Raw genomic sequence first — 14,828 nt, 5'->3', positions numbered from 1 at the left:
AGTGCTTTATGATACATAAATCACCAAGCTTTCTAGGATACAAAATCCTTGGTAGCACGCAGACTGTCCTTGTCATGCTCTCATGCATGAGGGACAACTGAATTTTTTTACTTTGACCACCGGTGTCTATCTCCAGCTTTTCTCTCTTTGCCTCTCCCAGAGATCTGAAATGAAAAGAGGGATGTATTTGTAAGTCACAACATCGGTTTTCCTTGCACTAATAAGTAAACTTGACCTTTCATTTCAGGTTGAAGAAAATGGCTCTGCAGCCCCACCGCAGCATGATCTTACCCTGCTGTTGTACCAGGTGCAGAGTCAGCAGTGACACTGCCCTGGTGCCATAGTAGGAACCACAACCTCTTTGTTCTTCCAGCACCGAACACCTCAAAAGCCTCTAAAATCTTGTGGTTTTAATGGGGACTATGAGAGGAGTAAAAGCAAGAGTTTTGTCTGGTACAACTCTTTTCCATAGCTATTGTAACTGATTCCTGTTTACTGCATCACAGCTCCTGCATAATCCCTGCAAAGCCAAAAAAGCAGGAGTGAGGTGTGGGACCTCAAACCAACTTGATTGCACCTCAACTTGTGCCAGGTGGAACAGTGTCACTGAGGGAAGGGAGAAGAAACCAATCCCATTTTGGGTAGAAGTCTGCCCAAATGCTGGCTGCAGTCCAAGTTAGTACTTTTGTTTTCCAGGCTCTAACAAACACCATCTGTATGCAGTCACTGCTGGACTCTCACCTGTGCTGTCACAAATGGTGAACACATGATGAACACATGCCTAACCATGATTTTGGCTTGAGAGGGAGCCTACAGGAATTGTAGCTTATGGCTCCTGCCTCTGGCAGTTTGAGGGCAATGTGAGAATCCAAGTACAAAACATCAGGCACAGCTGATACTGACACTGTGCTTCAGTTGTCACAACCCATTCATTTTCAAGCATTTTTTATTTAGTGTATTTTATTAAAAGCAGAAGGTGATTAGCTCCAGATGGTGTTACTCAGTTTTAAATGTCCCTTCAAAGGTAAGAGCTGCTTCCCTATGCATGGTTTTCCAAGTTCCACTACAAGCTGAAGTAAAACAGAAAGGTGTGGAGAAGGGCAGCCTAATGAATGGCATCACAGTCAGGAGAAATTAAACACGCTACGGCTCCTCAGCATCAGTAAGGTCAATAAGATGGGGAAGGTTTATTTGCTGATCCTCATAGAGCAGTGTCACAAGGCACCCCACAAAACTGCTAGGTGGCAGATTTAAAATTAAAATAATGAAGTATTGCTTCATATGGTTCATAATTCAACTGCGGAACTCATTGCCGCCAGCCACTGGAGACCCATTATTCAAATGGCTTCAAGCAGAAATTAGCTCATTCAGGGAAGAGAGGTCTGCCAGGGCCCGTCAGCGACAGAGGTGTTCACACACAGACGTGCTCGGGAGCCCCAGAGCTGTGCTTTGGTGGAAGTATTGCTGTACGTGCTCCTGATTCTTATTCCAGCCCCTAAAGCGCTTGCCATCAACCACTACCAAAGGGATCTTTGGTCTGATCCAGTGCAGCTGTTACTATGCAAGAATTCTTCAGCCAAAGTCAGGAAGGTAATATTAAGCCCTACGTGTCCCTGTGAAAATAATCGGCCTACATTACATGTGCAGAGTAGGGCTGGGTGTTGCAAGAATATGAAAACTGAGATAAAGCCCCAAATGAGGCTGCCCCAAACTACATATCAGCATAAGAAGGCACTAAGGGCTTCCTTGGTCTCAGTCTTGTGATTCTGAGTGTGGCAAATGGCTCTTAAAATAACAATGGAGGATGTTGACTTTCATCAAAGGGAAAGACTGAAAAGACCAAAAGTCTGGTATTTTCAAGATGAGCTGTAGATGCCTTAGGTGGGCACCTCAGGGGTCATGCTGTCCATCCCACTGATGTTCTGACCATATCCCTTAACAGCTTCTGTCACCAAACCTGGTGATGGAGGACCAGTTGTTTTCAGATGAGAAGACAGATGACTTCCCATAGTTCTAGAGATGACATGGAACACTTTGGTTTGTAATGGACAACTGTTTATTAGGATCCATCACAACCACGGCTGTTGAAAGTAAATGCAGAAGAACAAGGTTGCCAGAAGGTTTCCAGAACCTTAGTGACTCCCTTGTGTTTTGCAACCCAGTGTCCTCATTTCAGAAAGGCAGGATGGCTTGGTGGGAGTTCCATCAGCAAAGCCTTCAACACCTTTTCTTGCCGCAAGAGGCGTTTGTATAATTGTCATCCAATTAATAATAATATCATGGTCTTTTTGTTACTATTCTACCTGTTCTCCTTACTAATACCATAGTAAGAGTATGGGCAGGACTTCTCCATATGAAAGGAAGGAATGTGAATTTTCTTTTGTTGAGAATATTTGTGGGCTGTAAGGTAGCAGATTAGGATCTTGATTTTTCTACTGTTACACATTGCATGGTGTTGTCACTCACAGGGTTGGTGCAAAGTAGCTGTATGATCCTAGAACAGGAAAATGTATTTTATAATAATTATGAATAACAGAGGAAAAAAACAAGTGTCTTTTAATGTAGGACAATAGAAATACGTCAAGTATTTATAATGATCCCTCTAATCTGAACAGGACCTGAATTTTATATTTTGGAAGAGAGGGAGTGATCAGACATACTTCCAGTGCAGCTGCCGACAATGCTCTTTTGTAGCTGATTATCTAACTATGATTCAGGACAGTGGATTCTGCCTTTTCGGTTTTGCACAATCCATTTGTTTCCAAACTACTTGGGTTTTCAACAGTATTTAAAGTGGTAGAAATCATGCCAGAGGGTAATATCTCTGCAGTCTTATCCAGGTGTATGTTTGGTAGCATCGATGTCTGCCCTTGGTACCAGAGTAGTGGTGAGAGCTCCTGCCTGAGAGCTGGGAAACCAGGATACAGCTGGCTCCTCAGCTTGCTGCCAAGGTGCAGTTCATTTCTGTTGTTAAAACCTCTCTTGCATGCAGGAAAAGCAATTCCCATTTATTATGCTATAGGGAAAATACCATCTGGAGAGTCTGTGTAGCCTTGTGGTTTTGAGGTTTTTGTTTGGGTTGCCCTGGGAATACTGCAGTCTTTGGATTTAAAAAGAAACCGATGGCCCCCACTGCATTTTTTTAGGTGGCAGACCCCTGGGCTATGTGATTTATATATGATTTGAAAATCCTGGGATTGGGGTACTCATGGACTGAGCTACTGTGTTTCTGTTCTGTGTCCTGAATGTAGCTGACAACTAGACCAGTGCTAGACATAGTCAGGATGACCTGCGGCTGCTCTTCCTTTACCTCTGCAGAAAAAGTTTTCTAATGATGCTCAAGTCCTGCTTACTCAGCATCTGATTTTTACATATTTTTTTTCAGGATAAATAACAGCATTCTCCAACCAGTTGGCCTCATCCTCCCTCCTGGCCTTGAAAATCTGTGAATCTGAAACAAAGAGGATGAAGAAGGATTTCTGCTTGTGTCAGGAAAACCCTTTTATTTTTCAGTGTTAATATTTCTAATTTACATTTACTGCTTTCCAAGCCTGGGGGTTTAAAAACGATGTGGAACTGCAACTATGAACCCTCCCTTCCCATATATTGGGACAAGCAGCTATTTATAGCTTTTGATTTGCACTTGGAGGAAGAACCATAAATATTCCTCACTTCAGCAGGAAAATGGTTCAAGCAATATAAAAAGAGTGCATAGGAATGGCATAGGACTCAGGCTGTGTTGATTATGCTGTTTCAGCTAAGATTTATCTATTAGAGGTTTTTGAGACTGGTACAGTCTTATCTTCATTTAAAGATAGCACAGCCCTTTGGAGCCAGTTGTTAAGACTTACATCATTAACAGAATGGTGTGCAATAGATGCTCTGTGAAAACAACTCAATTCCTTGGCTTTATGCTCCTGTGTGTTTTAGGAAGAGACCAGAGCCTAAAATCACTGATGTGAAAATTTGCATTGTATGACTATGTCTTTGGGGGACATGATAATCATTTGTGATACCACCTTTTAGCGAGTCATCTGTAATGAGGAGAGAGGGAGAAGGGCTGTAATTGTTCTGTGTGTTTGTTTAAAGATTCTTCAAATACATAATTGATAAAATACAATCTCTCATGATCATGTGTAATTTTACAGCGTTAAAAATAACTATCAGAATACATCTTTCAATAGCTTTTACAGTTTTTTTATTTTAACATACCTGGGTAGGAGTTTCATAAGTGGCTTGTTGATGTTGTGGTTTTGATGGCTCCAAGGAGAATGTGAAAGTTCTCTTCCCTGGTCAGAATTTCTCAAGACATTATTTATTCATATAATGAACCTATTCTCGGTATTTCTATTGCACACAGTTTCCAGTGGAAATAAATGTTCTTCATTCCAGTCAACCGAAATGCAAACAGTATTTTAAATTAAATATAGTTACTAATTTTAAAAGGTTACTCTTGTCTTTTTATTAACGCTATTAATTTCCTCAATCATCTTTCATGTTGAGGTCTCACTAAAATGAAAAGCAGTGTAACCCAAACAGTCAGAGCTGTGGCTAATAGTGGAAAGGAGGAGTCTGGCAGATGTGGCTCCTGGGTCCTAAGCATTGCCACTTATCCCATGTGTATCCCCCGGGCTGTGCGTAGTCTCTGACCAGAGAGGTACCTAGTCCTGCAACTCAGAGCCTGCTGTTCCACAGGCATACCCAGTCCTCTGTGGATCTTCTCGTCATCTCAAAATATTTTTTGCACTTTTGCACTGCTTGTTTTTGGCAGTGATGTACATCAGCTCTCTCAGTTTTTTTACGGATTTCTACTCTGAGCTACGTGGACTGCAAAATGCTTTGAGATTCCAAACAGAGACCCAAACCCTGTCTGATTCTCCTCATCCCTGTACCCCTGGGCACAATTAACTCCTGGGAAATGCCAAGGAGCTTTAAGTAAGGATGGGAAGCCTATACAGGTTGAAATAAGACCCCAGGCAGCTAAACATTTTTTTTTAATTGCAAACAGTCATAGCAATTATGGTATAAAAATCAGTGTTATGAACTGTCAATTATGGATTGCATTAGCTCTGCTCTGCCACAACCTTGCTCCTCTTCACCACACAAATCTTCTGAAACTGCAAGGGAACAAACATTTCTTACCAAGCCTGAGAGCCTTCTGCTGTTAATCTGAATATATTTGGATATCTCACTGAATCTGCCAACACCCATTAGAGTCACCATTAACAGGCCATGATGGGATTTGAGCTAAGTAGTACAATTTACAAAATCATTTGGAGCACAAAAACTTTTGGGAGCAGCTGAGTGGTGAAACCATACTCAGGGGACAAGAGTTTTTCTAGAATGCTGGCTGGCTGTGGAGCAGGAAGGCAGATTGAAAGACAAGCAATCAGTCTAGTTCACACCCTGATTAATGAAAAAGGAACATTTGGGCCTGCGAAAAACAAAGGAGCAGCCTGAGGTGTTTTGAACCTTCTCAACATGCAGGAGAGGCAGAGGAAGGCACAAGGGAAGACAGCCAGTCATCAGTCTATCACTCAGGACTGTTTTAACTACTAAGGAGACAGAAGAATGGGGAAAACAGCTCTCTAGTGCAAAGTCAGAGCATGTCAGATTTACCCCTATTTCCACTTCCCTCTCCAAGTGCTGCCTCACACTGAGTGATGCTTTGAACACCCCTATGCCCACTGATGATTTAGAATCCATATTTGCATGAAGGGATTTTAATTAAGGTCCTCTGTGGCTTCACACACAAACTTACTGCTCCCTTACAGACGGTACCCATCAGCATCATGTCTTTGGGCCACTGTGGGATTATTGTACCCAGATCAGCTGTAGTGTACAATGTTAATTTGGTGTTTTAGCAACAGCCGGGAGCTCAGTTTCAGCTGCCCATGTGCCTCACATTATTCTGTTCATGCATTTTAGGGTGGGAGAGCCAACCCCTGAGACAGGAGGCTACAGCAGAGGGTCTTGGCCAGCCAGCCCAACCAAGCACAGGGCTGTCAGAGGAGTTTCCGGAGCTGGTGCTTCTGTAGGTAAATCTCCTGCCAAATCCCAAGTTCAGGTGTCAAGAACACACCAGTTACTCATCTCTCTCAAATTCACATTCACTTGGGTTTGAATCTCAAACCAGTGGCCAAGTCTGACTTTTGCTTTTTTTAATCCCATTTCTAGGTATGTGCAGAACTGCATTTTGGATTAAGCCAGTGTTTTCTCATATTGGGAACAGATTGGAGTGCCTCTGGTATTTGCTACAGGGGTGTCACAGTGCCACTAAGCAGTGGGCTTTACCGGGAGCTGGGCTGGGCCGGTGTTTGTGCATCACTCTGGCTGTGGAAGCAGAAGAAAATTCATAATTTGTTTCATTCAGCTGAAGCAGTTCCTTATCTGAAGTTGCCCAGCCATGATATAAGCTCAGAAAGCATGTCTGCCTGAAATGGAAGGACCACAAAGGGAACAAGGAGAGAAGGTAACAAGGCAGAAGGTCATTGTTTTCATACCCTGTTAAAAAGAGAGAGAGAGCAGGGTTTGTGTCAGTGGTGGAACTAGCTCATGATGGTTAAGAGGGCTCACAGAGGTGGTGGTGTGGCACAGAGCTGCTTTTGAGTGACAACGTGTAGTTGTGTGGAAAGAGATAGAGAAGCCCTCTGCTTGTAATTCAGTGTCCCTGTGATGCTGCAGTCAGACCCTGGGCCAGGCAGGAGAAGATACCTGTCAGGGTGATAAACATTCTGTGCTGAGCCACCCATACTGTGACTTCAGCAGACTGTTCTTCAAGTGAATTGCCAATCACCTATGTTACTTCAGTGCTGGAGATCCAGACCTGCAGGCTTTGTCTGCATTATTAATCCTCTCTCAGGAAGAGCCCGACTTGGAGGATGGCCCTGGCTGCAGCCTTTAGGGCTGAGGTGCTCCTTGAACAAGGGTGGAAAAGCAGCTACACAGGTCTTGGGGGCACAGTTCTACAAAGGTTTTCCCTTGGCTTCTCTGCTTCAAATCATACAAGGACTAAAACATTGGTTTCCTGAGCCTAAGTCTCAGCAGTATTTCTGTTTAAAAAGTAAGAGTGGAAGGGAGCTCATTTCTCACATATTTTGAGGCTGTTCCTTTGAGATGTCAAAGAAAAGAGAAACAGTTAGGGAAAGGTAAACAAGAGATGGTTCTTTTTTAAAGAAAGTGGTTAAATGTAAGGCACAGAAGTACTCTTTATTACAATTAATTAATTCCTTGATCACCTAATAATCAATATGATCCTGTCTACAAGCTCTCATTTGGTGTGTTTTAAGGCGAGAAGAGTTTCTATTTTTGAAAATCTTTGTTTGCCAAGACTTAGAGCTGTACAGGCAAATCCATTGCACTTCACCTCGCCAGGATTTATAGCTGCAGTCAGCCTTCAGAGGAATAGACATCTAAGCCTTTAGCAGGTGTGCAGCAACCAGGAAACAACACTGCATAAAATCCAGAGAGGAGGTGACATGATATTTCCCTTGGGATCCTTGTAAAAACGACATGGAAAAGACAAGTCGTGTTTACAGATTGCGTTGTGAGCACTGCAGAGAATGTATAAGCCAAACCAGGAAATAATCTTGGAAATTACAAGCCTCGTTGGAGGTTAACGCTTACTGAGCTGTGGGAACTGGTCCCATTGGTACATTATTAGCCAGCCTGTAACAAATGTGCTTTCCATGAACTTACATGCCAAAGGCTAACCATCAGCGTGGCACTTCTGAGTTGTGGGTGTACAGTGTCCTGAGCTGTGCTGAAGCCGGAGGAGCCAACAGCTGTAGACACCTGATGGAAGAGCTGCTCCATAGCTGTTAGCTGTGCATCACACCTGCAGGCCAGCTCAGCCCTTCCATTCCACTGATCCGCCTGAGGCACATGATTAGCTCAAGAAGAAAGAGAAGGAAAAGCCATGCCATTTAAAAAAATTGTCCAGTGGTGAACTCCAGCTCTCAGCATTAAGTTCTCCAAAACAAAGTAGATGCAACAAATAAAAGCTATGTATCTCTCAGGGCAGAACATACATGTTGTCTAATTTCCTAATGTGCCATTGACAATTGCCAGAAGCATCTATTTTTTTAGCTATGTGTCTGAATTGCATGTTCCAAATGGATAGTTTAGTCCTTGGGTTGCACAAGTACATATTTTCTCTATTAAAATGTCTTGTTGACTAGTTGGATGCCAAATAAAAGTAGTCTAGAAATGTATGCACACCTGAGCCAGCTGACAGCCTGAATAGTTTCTCTGAGCTGGATACTGTAGGTGGCACTAGTGGTGTAGCTGATATTAAATTATGCTGCGATTATCCCCTTTTGGCTGAAGGGGTAGCTTTTTGATTGAGGTAGAGGAGTTTGCAACTGTCTGTAGGGCTGTCATGTGATAAGTTTTATTTGTTTTAACTTCACTAATAACTCTACTGCCACTAGAATGATTTCAAAAAGCCCTTCCCAGAAAGCTGTGATTGACACATCTCTTACATCCAGGCAAAATGCAGAGGTATATTTGATATATGGGAGCCATCATCTGCAGTCTGTGCTGAGTGAATAGAGCCAAACATATTTGCTTGAGCTGCAGAAATGTCTCACTAAAATAATTAGTTTCACCATGAACAGGAGTTGAAGATTATTTTGTAATCTGATGCAAGCATCAGTCAGTAGTGTTGCAATTAAAAGAGTTCACTGAGATGAATAACATTTTGAATTTACTGTTGTGATGTACCTGCCTGACTGCTTGGCTGCTGTAAATCAACACAACTCCAATGACACTACTGGAAGTATATGGATGAATGCCAACTAGAGATCCAGCCCATTATCAGACTATAAAATTCTCTTTACGAAAGTATTTTACTGGGCAAGGAGTCCAAATCCATATATAAGTTTCTTAATTAAAACAGATGGCAGGAGGCCATAAATTTTAGCACTGTATAACACGGACAGGTAACGAGGACACATTTATCAACATTGCAGTGAATCACAGGGACATAAAAGGAAGCTCAGAGAAATGTGCTACCCCATAAAAGCAACAGGATGGACTCACAGCTCCGTGGCTTTAATATTCGGTATGTGTTCTTCTTTTTATATACCTATATCTAAATTCCTGTGTTTGCTGCTCCAGTAGCACCAGTGCTGTGGCAGGGCTATAGAACAGGCAGTAACATGTACAGCATATCTTAAATGGGTGAGTTTGATCAAGCATTTCTGTTAAATAGCAAGAGAGAGGAAATCTGCCATGAAATCCAGAGGAATTGAGCTTGAGTTGCTACAAGTAGATTGAGTGTGTTTATGTCTCAGCTCCCTTTATTTCCCAGTTCCTCAGCTGTTTGAAGACTGTTGAAGTAGGTAAATGTTTAATCTCACTTTGCTCCTCTGTGTTTCCCAGCACAGAAGGCACAAGCGATCCGTTCTCACACACACTCTCTTTGCACATTGCAATCAGTTTGCTAGATAAAATATTAATACTCCTGAATATACCCAAGGCACACATGTAGGATTTCTTTTTGCTTCTGAATTTTAATATGTTTAATTTTCAGTGCTCAAGTGCCACAGCAGACTAATGGGCTGGGAAGGTCCAATCTTATGCTGATGTCTGGAGTAGTTGTAGCGTGGAGGGTAACAGCCTGAGCTTTGCCACGCTGCCATGGCTCTTCCCTGGCACATGTGGTGGCAGCAAATTCATTTCTCCTAGCTGTGCTGTTCTTCATGCTCTGCTACTCCAGTCTGTCAGCCATGCAGTGGATTTAGCAGCAGGAATAAACTCAGATCAGTCCATACATTTTACACAGGGTAAATGTAGCACCACTCTGGCAACAGCAAACATACCTTGAGAAATTACACCTTCATCCTCTGTCCCATCAACCAACCTGCCATGGCTCAGAATTGTTATGTAAAAAGACCATGTGATATCTCTTTTTATTTTATCCTTTTTAATTGGTAAGTTTGTTGTGTGGTTGTGTGAACTACTGAGTTCTGGATAATGAAGGGGAACGATAATGTAGGGAAGTGGTTGACTTTGACATTGTATATAGAGTTCTTTGACTTTTTGGTTGGTTGATCTTTTTGTTACTGTGTATTAATATTTTTTTTTTGCTGATAAATGATTTCTCTTTCTCCTATTTATTTTTTTAAATTTTTGATGTGTTAGCCTGCTCTTCTTATTAACACTGCATACATATTTTCTTGTACATCCATTGAGGGAACAGAAGAAGTGCTCTGAAACCTTGTACATGACCTTGGGTTGTTCTCTAGAATCATGTGCTGTCACAGTGTGATGCCCTCCAGCAAACCTTGACTTTTTAATTATTATTATAATAATTCATTTCAGTTGCAGCTGGCAGGCTTTGGGATGCCAGTTTCTGTACCTAACAGAAACTCAGACCAAGTCTGGCTGCTCTCCAGCAGAGCTTGTTCAGTGCTACCAAGAGCTGAGTCCAAATCATTCCAGCCGAATTTGAGATAGCAGCAAAAAAAAAAAAAAGACAGAATTTTATTTCCTAGCTCAATATGATGCAATCAACGCTATGAATTCTTTGTCAAAATAACATGCATGTTGACATCTATGAGCACAGCCTTCCAAAGTACTTGATAGCTCATGAAAAAATTGTTTGTATTTCTGAGGAAGTTTAATTACCATAATTGCTTTTAGAATTCAGATGGTATGTCATTGTCATGATTTCCTACTTCCTATTTCTTTCTCTGTCTTACATCTATTGATGGTTTGCCACTTAGTCAGATAACTTTTTAGCAGCTAGTTTGGAAAAATTTGGTTTAAATTGGTGCTTGACTGCCCTCTCTTCTGTTTGTGTCAGAGGTGAAAACCTGAGATTCACACATTTCTCCTTGGAGAGCTGCTGGGAAATAAGTAAATATTGTTGCTGAAATTCGTCAGCTTCTGAAATGACAGCAAATCCATTTCCATATCAGGGCCAAATGCAGCCACTAGTGAGATTATCCCTGGGGAAAGTATTTGCTCTCCTAGCGGTGCTGGGATGGGAGTTGGAAGGAGCAGGGACTGCAGCTTGCTTGTGGTGGTGATCCAACTCATGTGAGAATTTTGAGCCCCTTGCCCTGTTGTCCCCATCACAGATGCCTTACACTGAGATTAGAAACTCTGCAGAGTGGTCACTTTGTTGTCACCGGCATCCATGAGGAGGCCCTGAGCTATGAGAGCTGCAGCCATGCTGGGCTAGAAGTAATACTGGTGATTAGTGAATCAGTTTGCCTAATTCTTTGGAGTAACTTAAACTTCAGACCTGCTGGGTTAAATTCTGCTTTCAGTTAAACCAGTGATCCATTACTAAAGAAAACAGCCCATGAGGTTTTTACAGAGGGGAAACAAATGGTCCCTAGTTGGAATGCTGCAGCCGCAGGAGACAGGGACATTCTAGGCTTTGTCTTAATGAAAAGATCTTTTATATGTATAATTAAGTATAGTATATGCTATGATAGCTATATACCTTATATAAGGATAGAAGAACATTTTGCATGTCACATGTCATGAGTGCAAAAATGCTGACAAGAACCTCAACAGCAATTCACAAGAGAGCAATGTCTTTGTCCCAGAAAAAACCCAAACAGCAGTGGCAGTGGGCAGTGGGGAAGGACACTTAGCTCCTATTTCTGGTTCCGATGTTGCAACAATGTTCAGTGTCACCAAATATTGCCATCCCTCTGACTGTCTTTAGCTGTGGCTGTGACATGCAGCTGCTCTGCTGGATGCACTGACTGTGTTCAGCTTGGATGCTGCCCGAGGGGCAGGGTCTCATGCTGGCTTCTTTTCTCTTGGAGCCTGGAAGGCTCACAGGCAGCACAAGCATTTTCACAGAATCACAGAACATTCTCAGTTGGAAGGGACCCACAAGGATCACCAAGTCCGACTCCTGGGCCTGCACAGAACCCTCCCCAAGAGCCACACCATGTGTCTGTGACTGTTCAAACGTTTCTTGAACTCTGTTAGCCTTGGTGCTGTGACCACTTCCCTGGAAGCCTTTCCTAGTGCCCAACCACCCTCTGGGGGAAGAACCTTTTGCTAACATCCAACCTAAACCTCCCCTGACACAACTTCAGGCCACTCCCTTGGGTCCTGTCACTGGTCACCACAGAGAAGAGATCAATGCCTGCCCCTCCTCTTCCCCTCACAAGGAAGTTGTAACTGCAATGAGGTCTCCCCTCAGTCTCCTCTTCTCCAGACTGAACAGACCAAGTGACTTCAGTGGCTCCTCATACAGCTTCCCCTCAAGGCCCTTCACCATCCTTGTGGCCCTCCTTTGGATGCTCTCCAATGGCTTAATATCTTTCTTATATTGGGTGTCCAAAACTGCCACAATATTCAAAGTGGGGCCACCTCAGTGCAGAGCACAGCAGGACAATCCCCTCCCTCAACTGGCTGGCGATGCTTTACCTGATGTTCCCCAGGACATGGTTGGCCCTCCTGGCTGCCAGGGCACTGCTGACTCATATTCAACTTGCCATCAACCAGGACCCCCAGGTCCCTTTCCATGGCACTGCTGTCCAGCATCTCATTCCCCAGTCTGTATGTACATCTGGGGTTATCCCATCCCAGGTGCAGAATCCGGCACTTTCTTCTGTTGAACTTCATATGGTTGGTGATTGCCCAGTCCTCTAATTTGCCCAGGTGTCTCTGAAGGGCCTCCCTTCCTTCAGGGGGTCAACAGCTCCTCCCAGTTTTGTGTCATCTGCAAACTTGCTTAGTATCCCTTCCAGTCCTGCGTCCAAGTCATTTATGAAGATGTTGAAGAGAACAGGCCTAAGACCTGTGGAACCCCACTAGTGACAGGTCACCAGTCTGATGTCGTCTTTCAGATGTTTTTCAATACTTCCCAGAATAATGTTCTCCATAACCTTACCAGGGACTGAAGTGAGACTGACAGGCCTGGAGTTTTTGCGGCCACAAGATAAGAAAAAATTCATCTTCACTCAGACAATAAATTGTAACTTAGTCTTTCAATCAGGTGTTGAAAGTAGTGCCAGAAGTCAGAATTGGGATGGCTCAGCATTCCTTTGGGAGTAAAAATTCTAATCAAGTTCTATCAACCTGCTGGCCCTCACGAAATTTAGCATTTAATGGTGTTTTTCTTGTGCAGGTGTCAGCTGGTGTCTCTCCTTACCAACTGACAACGAAAAAAAGAGACAAGCAAGTCCTTTCTAAAAAAGTTTGACTTGGGGCTGAATCCCTGTTGCACATCTAGTCCAGCGTCTAAAACTTTGAGAAGAAACTATGGCAAAGTGGCACATGGATGCTGATGCAACAGCAGGCAGGAGCATGTTGTCAGCTATCCCATTCATTCCCAGGGAGAGCCTGGGAGGTTTTCCTCTTGCAGATCTGCTGCCTGTTGTCACAACAGGCAGGTTTGAGGTCACAACAGGCTTTCCATGTCTGGAGTAAAAATGGGATTCCAAAAGGAATAGGCTCACACTTTAAAAATATTTTCATAGATTTTTTTTTTTTCTTTAGTCTATCCATTCTTGAGAATTTGAAGAGCTCATATTTGGTTCATGTCCTTTGTCTGTGAAGATTACAGTCATCTGAAAAAAATTACTGTGTGACTTTTGTGATCAAGCCAAATGAAGCAACCCAACTCAAATTTGGAACATTGGATATTAAGTTTGCAGTGTAACTCTAACATTAATAGCAAATGTGTCCAAGCCAATGTATCGAACAGAGCTCCTGTTTAGGAGTGCTGACATCTGAATGATGGCATGACACTAACAAAAATATTGAAAAAATCCCAACAAAATCTGATCTTTTTTTGTAAATAATTTCCTTGCCTCTAATAATGCTAGATATTATTCTGATGTGAAAAATTTCATGTACAACAGCTTAGTGATATTTTTCAGTTACATTGCTACTTCTGGATTGTGCATACATAGGAACTTGGAAATAAAAGGGGGGCTCAACCACAGCAGAGGTTTTAATTGCTCAATTAAAGGGTAAATGGGCAGTGTTGGGAAGCAGGTCCAACTTCCATCAAGATTTTCTGTGCTACAGAAACTGAGAAAGATTCTGGATGCGTAATGGAAAAGTATTGTTAAAAACTATCCTGTGCTGTTTATTATTCCCCATTACAGCGCAACTTTAATGGATAATGGTAATCTGAGAGGGTATTGTATTCTGGGCGTACTAGCTACTGCAGAAGGATTAGCCAAGACCTGTTTGCAAAAGTGACACTTCTGTGATATTCAAATCTGTCTGTGATATTTATATGCTAAGAGCCTGAGCTTTTGTGAAGTGCTAATATGCTTCTATATTTATGGAGGGTTTCTCCATTGAGACTGTGAGTCTTCATAGTCTTCTGCAGGTGGACAGAAATGCCCCACACCCACAAGAAGTGCAGCTAAAACTCAGTGCCTTCCCAGAATCTTTATTGAGAGGTAGGGGTATGGCAGTGCAGGCTTGGCACTGTTTTAATAAGGCTGCAAGGTTTCTGATCCATTTGGAGTGCAGGAAAAATGCACTCAGCCTTGGATGCACGCAGCTGGGCAGGTGGACCCTCTCGGAATTCTTTTGCATAATGGAATGGACAATCTCATTCCTGTTTTAGCACTTTTGGAAACCTATTTGCAAAGTCCTCCCTTGGACCGCTTTGGGCATCCTCTTCATCTATTTGCAAAACTGATGACTGGCACTGGAGCGAGTTCAGAGAAGATCTGCTAAGATGATGAAGGGAAGTGAATGAAAATGCACCACACAGGAAAAGATAAAAAGTGTGGTTTGCTTAGTCTAGCAGAACAGGGATGAAAAAAGACCTGACTGCTATCTGTGAACACACCAGGTAAACAAACATCTTCATTCAGAAGAAAGTAATC

At 42.7% G+C, this 14,828-nt stretch overlaps 1 long non-coding RNA gene across 2 annotated transcripts in view; it reads left to right on the top strand.

Moving 5' to 3' along the window:
• LOC135410967 (uncharacterized) overlaps positions 1-4,445 on the top strand; it is a 31,770-nt gene extending 27,325 nt beyond the window's left edge. For both annotated transcript variants that reach the window (XR_010428950.1, XR_010428951.1), the window contains one exon: positions 3,386-4,445. This is a non-coding gene — a long non-coding RNA (uncharacterized LOC135410967). The remainder of the gene's footprint in view (positions 1-3,385) is intronic.
• The last annotated feature ends 10,383 nt before the right edge of the window (positions 4,446-14,828 follow it).

The sequence above is a fragment of the Pseudopipra pipra genome, chromosome 3 (genome assembly GCF_036250125.1).
Source record: "Pseudopipra pipra isolate bDixPip1 chromosome 3, bDixPip1.hap1, whole genome shotgun sequence".
Lineage (NCBI taxonomy): Eukaryota > Metazoa > Chordata > Aves > Passeriformes > Pipridae > Pseudopipra > Pseudopipra pipra.
Note: the sequence above shows the minus strand (reverse complement) of the source record. Positions and strands in the feature narration are given on the sequence as shown.